Source organism: Monodelphis domestica, chromosome 7, assembly GCF_027887165.1.
Source record: "Monodelphis domestica isolate mMonDom1 chromosome 7, mMonDom1.pri, whole genome shotgun sequence".
Lineage (NCBI taxonomy): Eukaryota > Metazoa > Chordata > Mammalia > Didelphimorphia > Didelphidae > Monodelphis > Monodelphis domestica.
The window spans coordinates 105,472,648-105,484,690 of record NC_077233.1 but is presented as its reverse complement, the minus strand read 5'-3'; positions in this window follow the sequence as shown (position 1 = coordinate 105,484,690).

Below are 12,043 nucleotides of genomic sequence, written 5' to 3'. Positions count from 1 at the left end.
GAACTATGCCCAAAGGGCAATAAAAGACTGTCTGCCCTTTAATCCAGCCATAGCACTGCTGGGTTTGTACCCCAAAGAGATAATAAGGAAAAAAAGATATGTAAAAGAATATTCATAGCTTCCCTCTTTGTGGTGACAAAAAATTGAAAAATGAGGGGATGCCCTTCAATTGGGGAATGGCTGAACAAATTGTGGTATATGTTGGTGATGGAATACTATTGTGCTCAAAGGAATAATAAAGTGGAGGAAATTCCATGGTGACTGGAACAACCTACAGGAATTGATGCAGAGTGAGAGGAGCAGAACCAGGAAAACATTGTTCACAGAGACTGATACACTATGGTACAATCGAATGTAATGGGCTTCTCCATTAGTGGCAATGCAATGACTCTGAACAACTTGGAAGAACCTATGAGGAAAACCACTATACACTTCCAGAGGAAACACAGTGGGAGTAAAAACACCAAAGAAAAACAACTGCTTGAATACATGGGTCGAAGGCATAGTGTTGGGGATGTAGACTCTAAATGAAAATCCTAGTGTAAACAACAACTTGGAAATGGGTTCTGATCAAGGACACAAGTAATACCCAATGAAATTGAGCTTTGTTTTAGGGAAGAGTGGGTGGAGGGGAGGGAGTGAAATAGTGTGATTATTGTAACCAAGGAATAATATTCTAATTTGACAAAATAAATTAACTCAAATTGATTAAAAATGTATGTTTGCCTGTAGACTTCACAATACCTCTTATATAGCAAGCACTTTGCCAATGTTCATAGATTTGTTGATTAATAGAAGTAGTGTCCATTCATAATTGTACTCTACCTTGGTATGAATTCAAATTGACTGATATTTGCAGGTCTGGCTGCTATATCTTATGAAAGGTATTGATAAGTTGAAATTTGATCAAAGAATTTCCTAGTGAAGAGCTTAGAAAATTTTTCGCATGAAAATTTGTTGAAGAGATTGTATATACTTACCCTGTACATGATTAAACATGATTAGATGTCTTCAATAATTTTAAAAACTTATTTTGTAAACAACAGATTCAGTTCAATTTTTGTAGTCTTGGAGAGTAAAATGAGGACCAATCAGGGACAATGACCCAATATGAATTTAGTTTTGATATAAGGAAATTTTGGACATGGTGTAAGATCAATGCTTTAAGATAAAGGAACCTAGGTTTGATTACTAGTTCTCTTACCATCTCTATTACCTGGGACAAATCTGTTCCCTTCTTTGGACTTCTGTTCCTTACTCTGTAAAATGAGAGTTGTATTAAATAATCTACATGTATCCTTTAAGTTTAAAGTCTGATTATTTCAGAATATTTTCAGATTTCCTCCTTCCATGCTGCCTCTGCTAAATAGTTGTAAGTCACAATTTGTCATTTTTTTCAGACTCCCACATTGCATGGCTGAATGACTTAATCCATGTCACTTAACTGTTCTCTTTCATTTTCTCCATTTGCAAACAGAGATAATATTAATCACTTTCCTTTGTGCCCTGGAGGATTGGTTGGTTAATGAGTTAAGGAAAGTGTTTTATTTTTCCTTAGATAAATTTTGCTAAGAATAAAACAACACCAGAAATTATTAATGTGTTTACTCCCTTTTGGCACAGTGGGGAAATTTTCATATAGAGTAGACATATGGGAAGTCCCAATATAAAGCCAAGGTATTAGTATCATCATTATTATGCTACTATTCTAGTTGCCACTCAGGTGAATTTAATAACCAAAAAGACTGGATTTTGAATTTAAAACCCTTCAAAATGAATGGAGTAACCCAATGATCAACAACAATAGATATTAGAAAACATGGGAACTCATGATCTGTATGTCTCTCAACATGATTAAAATGATCACCCATAGTTATGATTTAAGTTGATTTTCATCAAGTTGATCTTTTCACAAATCATTTTATTAACTGGTCAATTATTGGCATTGACAAGTATATTCATAAAGACTGCTTATGTCAGGAAAGCATATCCTCCTTTCTTTTGGAGATGTCATCATTACTCAATTACTTTCATGATTCTAGGTGTGTATTCCCTCCAGTTTTTGAATTTTAGATTTATTCTACCCTGCTTAGTCTTTAGAATTATAGTAACTAGGAATGTATACACCCCCCACTTAAGGATTAAGTGTGGGGGAGGAAAGTCTATGACCCACATGTGCTAGCAAGTGACAAATCAGGAGCAACTGACTGACCCCTGAGCAGTCCAAAACCAAGTTTAAGCCACCATTGGTACATGTAAGACATAGGAAGTGATGTAAGGAACTACCTTTATGTTTCATGTCACTTCCTGTGAGAGGAACTTGGCCTTGGAACTTGACCTTGGAGGAACTAGAGTGTGAGAAAATCATTTCATATTACATCTAGTTTTCCAAGTTTCCTTCTATATTCCTAAAACACTAGACTTTTAAGAGTGGATTTTTTTCATTGCTCAACTACTTCAGTCTCTGATTATTCATAACCCCATTTAGTGTTCTCTTGGCAAAGATACTGGAGTGGTTTGCTATTTCCTTCTCCACTTAAAGGATACCTGGACTTAAAGTCCCACATTGCAAACTATATCTCTGAAGTCAGGAAGACCTGATTTCAAATCTAGCCTCAGATGCTTAGTAGCTGTGTGAATCTGGGAAAGCCCTTTAATATCCACTTGTCTTGGTTTATTTCTTTTAAAATATAGTTAATAATAGCACCATTTTGAAGAGTTGCTGTGATGATAAATGAAATAATATTTGTAAGTTGCTCAGGACAATGACTGGCACAGAATAAGAACTATCTAAATGTTAACTATTATGATCTCTGTCTCTCTATGTCTACAGTTAAATATGTCTATATATGCATGTGAATATATGTATATATATTCATATATAGATGCAGATCTATATAATATTATTTTCAATATTATGTAATTTGGAAGTCTGGGAACTTCCTCTTTGAACAGAAACTTTAATCCTTCTATAGGTTATATTCTTTGAGTGTTGCCTGAGGTTCAGAGATATTAAAGGTCATTTCTAAAGTCAGTTAGTAAGGAGAAGAATCAATGTTTGAAGCCAGTTCTTTAAGACTCAGGGCAACCACCACATCTTACTTTTTTATGAGAATGGTAGATAATTATATATTAAGGACAGTGGTCTATAGAAGAGATGATTGTATGGGGGGGAAAAACTAACATTTCCTCAGAGGTATGAGGAATTTCATAGTATAACTCTTTGCCTGTTACAAAAGCATAAACCAAATATCAGTGACTTGGGTGTGTGTGTGTGTGTGTGTGTGTGTGTGTGTGTGTGTGTGTGTGTGTGTTTTGTCAATAGATTGCTGTTGTTTTCAAGGGGAGAGAATGAGGACTTGTAATGGCTGTCATGAGTTTGGTTATATTTCAAAGGCAATATTTCAAAGGCAGAGCAGAGTCAAGGTGGTGGCTTTAGAGACAGGAAAAGTTCAGACCTCCTCAAACCCTTCCACACCAAATCAAAAACTTTTTGCTTCAAGGGGACTGAAAACCAAATCTAACAAAAGGACAGGACTAGGGGACCCTCCTGCTGTACCGAACCTAAAAGATACACCCCCCCAAAAAAGCCTGAATTCTAGAACACATGGGTTTAAGGGGAAGGAAGAAGGAAGGTGCCAGGACCCCTTCCACCTACACTGCTAAGCCTCCAGCAGTAGCTGGAATCTCTGTGTGGGTAAAGGCACTAGTCTGGAGGAAGTACCTTGCTGGCACAGCTGTGCCAGGCTCAGGGCATTAAACACAGATGGCGTATAAAGGCAGCTGGAGTAGAGACACACACACACACACACACACACACAGAGAGAGAGAGAGAGAGAGAGAGAGAGAGAGAGAGAGAGAGAGAGAGAGAGAGAGAGAGAGAGAGAGTCCTCACACAAGTCCTTTTTCCATGTCATTTACTGTCTTTCTCCCACTTCATGGGAATATATCAAGCCTCTCAATTTGCAGTGACTTGTGAACTCTTTTACCTAATGACCTACCAAGTACTAAGTAGAGGCACTTGAAATTCTTGATTGATTAAATTAAAAGTTGCTGATTGACTACATTAAAAATAAACAAAGAGTTCAATTCTCTCCTCATACTATGTGTCAGTCACTCTGCAAGAGCTTTCCAAATATTGTCTCTTTTGATCCTTTCAACAATCCTGTGAAATAGATGCTATTGTTATTCTCATTATTTTGTTGAGGGTTCCAAGGCAAACTGAGGTTAAGTCCCTAGCCTAGGGTCACACAGCAAGTAAATGTTTGAGACTGGATTTGAACTCAGATCTTTCTGATAGCAGGTTTTGTAGTGACCTGGGAATGATAGCAAGGTTCCCCTTTCCTCCCTACTATCCCTTGTCAGCAAATGCCAGTAATGTCACACCACTTCTCTGGAACTACTTTTCCCTACCCTACTCCCCAATATGGAGAAAGGCTCTGAAGTAGAAAAAAGCTAATTGTTGCAGCAAGCAATGAAGTCTGGTGATGCCTGCTATCATATTTATGAATTATTCCTTCTCTTTTGCTTTCAGTTCTTTCATTAGCATTTTTTATTTCCCCTTGTAAAAAAGTAGAGGTTATGGATTCTTATTGTATTATTAAAATTAGCAGGGCAGAAAGTGATTTAAAGGAGGAAAGTGTATGAGTTGGGGTAGAATCAAGATCTTGCCTTGACATGAAATGGGGAGATGGTGGAGATAACAATCTCTCTCTAGGAGTTCCCAAGGATCTAAGAAGTCCTGGTAATTTTACACCCAAACCATCTCCAAATCTAGTTAAAAGAATAATTATAAACTAAGGAAAACTAATAACACAAAATGTATCAAAATTCTCCAAATATATTGAAGATAAATCCCCTTAGGCAGACCTGATCCAGGATTATAAAATAGTGAATGCATCACATATGAAAAGAATGCTTTGGTTAACAGAGACTCCAGCTTACCTCATGAAGAATGAGGATCTCCCTCTCATCCATGCCAGTTACCTACACATATGTACAAATACACATGTATACCAAGTGCTCAGAAATACAAGTGTATGAATAGAGAAAACATATTAATTCTCCATTTCATGTGCAAATTTATGTATTAATACATATATGTGATATATAATATCCAATTATATATGTGGTTCAATCATATATAATTATATATGCATTAACTGATGTGTATATGTAGTTTTGCGCCTCATATTAGGCTCTCCACTAAAAGATTAAGTAAAAGAGGTACCCACTGGATGATAGAAATTGAGTATGAAGCAAATAGTTCATTTCTTTCCAGAGAAAAATACTACACAGAAAGAACCACAGTGTGCAACGAATATTTACTAGAAACGAACTCAGTAACTAAACTTCTAATCTGTGAGAAAAGTGATAGATAATCCTTAGTATGTAAAACATTTTTTGTAATTATATTAACTTGTGGTATTACATTTTCAGTTCAACTTATTACTATCTTATCAAACAGACTACTGTTTTCATATTTCTAGAGGCCCCTTGATCTGATTTTACCCTTACTGACATTTTCCTACCATCAATGAGATTCTAGATTCCTATTAATTGTAGCAATTTTGTGTATATTTTGCAATAATGTTAATTTTGGAGGGGTTTGTTTTTGCAATTTATTCTCATTCAGTGTAATTGAAAAAATTAAAAGAGATTGTTGCAGAATATAAATAAAGGGATAGAGATCATTGCTCTGTTATGGGATCTTTGTAACTAAATACAGCGCCTGTTTCTAATGAAGTCAGAAAGGCTACTGGTAACTAAGGAGTATCAGATTAGAGAACAAATGACGATCTGTCTTTTGCACCTGTCCTGGGACACATCTTGAATTTAAGGAAATACCAAAAGTATACATGATTTTACTCTCAACACTATCATAGACACTACCATCAGAAGTAATAGATTTTCAGCTTTCAAGCCTACAAATATATGTACTCCAGGAGAAAAAAGCATAGAAGAATAGGAAAGGCATCCTGGGGCCCAGTACAAGTGTATCTAGTGAAGGACCCCCAAACTAGTTGCCATGTGGACCAGGTTGCCATGACACCAAAAAATAGATAATGTAAATAGATAATGGAGCTGTTTTTTTTTTTTTCACCCCTAACTAAAGTCACATCTTATAACCTGGAAGCCTCCAGCCTAGAGAACACAAGTTAGAAACTGTCACATTTTTTCCCAGTCCCGCCTCTTCATCATCTCTCCTTAAGCAGCAACAAATGAAGTGACTCAAAACAAGCCAGATATCATCCTTTAGAGCTCACGAATTGTGTACTAGAAAGTCAGCAGACTATATCTGCTTATGCCTAAAACAAACCCATGTTACAGAGAATTTCCTGAGGTTCTAAGAAGTTAAGTAACTTGCCCAGGGTGATCCACTGAGGATGTCATCAGTGAGATATAAATATGGGTCCTTTGGATTTTGAAGCTACTTCTCCATCCACTCTGTTGCCATGCTGTCTCTCTCGTAAATATGTCTAGTTTGTTTAAATTTCCATCCCTACCTTGGGACTAGTTGGCAATAAAATCTGAAGGTGATTTAAACCCTGAGGTGTGGGAAATTGCAAACTTGTTGCAAACTGCCTTGCTGTACAAATCAGGCAGCACTGAATTAAATTAATGTGGTACTTTAAGAAGCCACCAGTAAGTATGAGCCCTTGATCACACCACATCCTTCATCCTGTGCCTTTGTTTATTGCTTACATCAATATCGTGAATCACCCTGGCTAATGGGAGACAGGTACAAATGGATTCCCAGAAAGTTGGAGGGGGCAGTGACTCATTTGAAACCATAGTTTCCCTTCTCTTCCCCGACCTAATTTTGATTAGGACTGCCAAAAGGGGCAAAAAAAACTATTGTAATTATATTTAGGATCAGGAAGTATGAACTTGGAAGAGTGTCATGTGGTCTTAAGGGGAAAAAAAATAAACTCTTATACTTGTTAAGAAGAGAAAAAATATAAATATATGATGTGAGTTTTTTGCTTGTTGGAAAACCAGGAAATTGTTTTTTCTTTTAAACACATGTCTTTGAAAGAACCAATACCCAATTCTTCTTTAATGAGGGAATTTTGCTTTTGTTGTTCTATTGGCTTGCAGCTGTCTGAAAATCAGAACTGTAATTGAAAGTTTTCATTTCTTACCCCCTCTTTAGGCCATCTCCCTCACTAGTAACTTTTCTAGGTTGTGGATTGAAAAAATTATTTCATAATTCTTTTGGAAAATATATACCTAATTATTTCTATACTCTCTCAATAACAGGGGAGGGAAGTTAATTTTTTTCTATCATCGTTTGCTTTTCATAGCATCTAATATATGTTAGTTTCTAAATCTAAATACAAATTGTTTCAAATACCTATTTTTCCTACTAGGTTTTTTATGTTGAATTTTCCTTTTGGTGAATATTAAATGTATTGTGCTATGTGTGGTTATATTTGAAGTCCCCTCCTTGGTATTACTTTTTTGGGGAAATTAATTTGCGAAAGTGCGATATTTCTTCAAAACTTTTTTTTTGTTTGTATTCTCTTCTCTGAGGAATCACATTCATATCCTATCTTACCTGTTTCTATCTTCATATTATATTAAATTAAATGAATCTGTCAAATGTGTCACACTGCTTAAAATGTCCCCAACATTCCACTAGCCCACTTTCTACTAGCAATGTTATTGTAAATGCATGAGGGCAATTTTCCATTCCAATTTTATAGAATTGGGAACCTTGGATGAAGTATTGCATTACCTGAGCACTGCATCAGGATGACTTGGATTCAATTACCTCAGACTCACACTGGCGGTGTAAACATGGCCATGTTTACATGTGTTAACTACAGATGGACTAAGTTCAAGGATCATGGGGATCTTGTGGACTTTCCCACAGTTTCTCAAAGCCAAAAACATGGTCAGTGACCTCAAGAACTTCATATAACAGAGACTTCATGGAAAATGACCATGTATATCACAATTGTATATATATATGTTTTGTAAATCTGTAAAATTTTAATTTTATTATATATACATATATAACAAACTAAAACTAAACTAAAAACTAATATATATATACATATATAACAAAACTAAAATTTTACAAAAATACATATATATATATATATACATATACAAGTACATATATATTTAACTTCCACTTCCTTATGCATATATGTGTGGAAGTGGAAGTTAAATCTCAGAAGAGAGAAGATATTAGCAAGATATGTACTTGATGGAGTGAAATCCTCTTACAGAAAGCAGGATTTGAGCTTTCTATACTCTTTTTTTTTTTGGTCCTGCAATTATAATTTGTTCAAGGTAAGGAATTCTCACTGCGCAATTTTCTGCAATAATGTCTATCATAACTTTTCTAACTTATAGTATATGACATAGCTATAGTCTTAGAGTATATGTTGTGTCAGAGGCAGGATTTGAATCCAGGTATTCCTGACTCCAGAGTCAATATTTACTTCATTATAACCACACTGTCTTTGATATAGTATTATATTTAAACATATCATGCTATTGACATACGTGTGAGTATATATCTAGTATGTACAGTGCTTCCTAGAAACCTGTAATTTCTATCTGAAAGTCAGCAAAGTAATTTTCAGAGATAAATAGACTAATAACAAAGAAAGGCATTTCTGTTGATTAGTCATACTGCTAACAATTTGAGATAGGGCTAACTAGCACAGTCAATTGATGATGATGAACTAAGCTCGTATATAAGTGAATTAACAAATTATCATGAAAGACAATTGGGGTATTTCAATAAAAAGGGATTAGGTGAAGACAAGATTTTATTCACAGCCTGTAAAATGTCAGAACTAAAAGGAATCATAAAAAATTATGTGGTCTACCTCTAACCCATCCTGTTTGACAGATGAAGAAATTAAAGTCCGCTAAAGTTTGGAACTTTGCAAAGTTTATATTATATGTTAGCAACAAGATCAAGACTAAAAAGCCAAAACTTCCAACTGCTATTCTAATGCTCTCTCTCTCTCTCTCTCTCTCTCTCTCTCTCTCTCTCTCTCTCTCTCTCTCTCTCTCTCTCTCTCTGTATATAGAAAGAGAGAAATTAGAGAGTAGGGAATCAGCAAAGAAAAGATTCATAATTCAACCACATTATAGGTTTTGTTTTTTTAAGTAAGCATATCAGTTATTATTCTCCATTACTTAGATGAGGCCAAGCTACTATGGATCCCTATTTCTTTCATTCCTATGGTTAGAAACATGTTGTCATTTCCCCTTTAAAATTATAAAACATTTTATATTTAATGATTATTATGTATCAATATCTAATTACTTAAATCTATATTATATATATGTATATATAGATATAGATATAGATATACATATGCAATGATAGAATTTTTAAAAGGAGGAATAAACAAGGGAGAAAAAAAATGTTGATTGGTCACTGGTAATTGGCAGAGAGTATATCAATGAAAAGGAGCCAAACCATCCTGGAATTAGCAGGAAGTAAAATTAGAAATCATTAAATCCAACTCCTTTATTTTACAGACTGGAAAACTGAAACCCAGAGGGGCAAAGAGGTTTGCCAGAGTTTACACAACTTGAAGAATTACACAACTTGCCTAGAATCAGTCTCACAAGATGGAACAAAATGATTTAGCTCAGTTAGTAAAGATAATACCAATGTTTCTGGCATAGGATAGGAAAAGATTAAGAAAGAATTAAGAATACATCTTAATGCCATTTTTAGAAGTTCCTATATTTTAAGTGCTGGATAAGTCACTTTACACTAAAGACTCAAAGTCTATGGCACACAGAAATAGTCAAGGGATGTAATTATCAAACTATGGCAGTGGTGGGAGAGAAGTCACAAATTCCTTGTCCTGGCTCAGTTTAAGCTCATTAAAAATTGGTCTACCCTCCCCTTCATGAGGAAGTATATAAATTACACTAGAAATTAAATTAGTATTCCATTCTAGTACTCAAATAAAAGTTATTGCCAGTCTTTGGGAAGTGACAATCTGTACACTGCTTTAAATTCAGAAAATGCTTTTGGCTGACCTAAGTAGTATAATACTGACATGTTGATATTGGACTCCATTTGGGAAGATTGAGAGGGATGCTGGATGGGGGAATTCTCTTGGGAGTAAGGAAAAATAGGTGTAAGTCAAATTATTTTCCTTTCTGATTCACCCAAAGCAGCAACAAATCAGTTTGTTGAGCAACAATAGAAAATCTGGAGTTAGTATAAGGGAAAAAAAAAGAAAATCCTTGCAAGAGAAAACAGCTCTTTTTGCATAGATGATTAATGCTTATGGATTCTAAAAACTCATTAGTGGTGCTCCTCAGAGAGATGTAGGTATCATCTTGGCTCAAAGATATAAAGTGTATTCTAAATATATACTACTAGAATTTTAGGCAACCAATGTGTTTGAAACTGAGGAGAAAAAAATTCCAGATGAAACTTAACTAGCATCAAGTTCCTTATTTTAGTTTCCTGCCTAGCAGTTTTATTTTATTTGATATTGCAAATGTTGAGATGTAACAAAATTACAAATTAAAATCTGAGAGCTTTGGGGAGAAATATTTATTAAATTGTGATGAGTTTTTGGTTCTGGGAAAATTAAAATGCCTAGTTCCAAAGGAATTAGCTTTGATATATTTAGATTGTTTATAGAATGTCAAGACAACTGATCAGTTTGGACAACTGACTGTTCAAGTCAGCTATTGAAAAAAGAAAATGATGCAAAAAGGGGAAAAGTGATGTCATGTAAAATCTAATCACAAAAGATTTATTAAGCACTTTCTATTAGCCAGGCACTTTGTTCAGCACTGGAGATAGACAAGTCAAATATTCTCTGCCCTCAAAGAGTTTACATTTTACAGAATATATTGTTAGTGAGGAATAACAGATGCATAGAGGCATCAACATAATGTAATTTGTGGACGTCAATAGCAATAAGATGTTAAGAAAAGTTTGCCATTAGTGATGGCACCCATATTGAATAGTGAATGAAACTAAGAATTTTATGAGACGTAGATGAAAAAAGGAAATTCTAGGTCTGAGAGTGGAGTGTTAGCTTATAGCAAGTAGGATTTAGATTACTCAGAATAGCAAATAAATCAGTCTCCTTATTCTTTGTCACCCTAAAAGTAATGATCTCGTTTACTTGAGAATTTTGTTTCAGTCCTTGTTAACTCATGCTGTGGCTCAGTCTTCACAGAACTAAACAATGTGACAATAAAGCAAAAGTCCTTTTGAGGGAGGTGGGCACTTGAAAAAAGACAACAAAAATCTAATGATCAAATTTAAAATGTTCTTGTGTCCATACTCTCATCATTTTTGGTTCTGATTATATGAGGAAACCTGCAGTTTAACATAAACACAAATTCACATTTTTATTCTGCTTTAATGTCCATGAAGTGAAAGGTCTGTAAACTAGAGGATTCATTTTACAAAGGAGGAGAGAGGGAAATTTAATGATTATTTAGTACAATTTTTTTTAATTTTACAGATCAAGAAACCAAGTTATTTAAGGCTATAAATGTAAGTGACAATTAAGATTCCAACCCTGGTTTTCTGACACAAATATTATTTTGACTACCCTAGTGTGCCTTTGAAGAATTCTTCTCAAGAGGCACATCGAGTATAAAATAACTGAGATTTGAACTTATATGTCCCTACTCCAAAGGTAGTGTTTTTTTCAATTAATAAATCATCTAATTTTCAACCAAGCAACTTCCAAAATCTGCAACTTTCCCTTTTCCCCTCCTAAGTGAATTCTCTTCACACTGGCTCATCAGGTGTCTGTCCAGGTTAGTTCCACTTCCCCTAATCCCAAGTCCTTCTAAATTTAATCTCTTTTCGTTGCCATTTCCATTTATTTTTTTTTCCTTTTGTGGACACAATTGTCCCTGATATCTTCCCTCTACACATCTTGAAATTCTACCCATTCTTTTTTCTCTTATTTAAACATTTTAATGTGTCAATACAGTTTTAGTAATTGTTTTTTGAACTTATACAATCAATATTCTCTCCCTCCACCCACTGTATGCCTTTTGCCCAAAAGGCAGATAA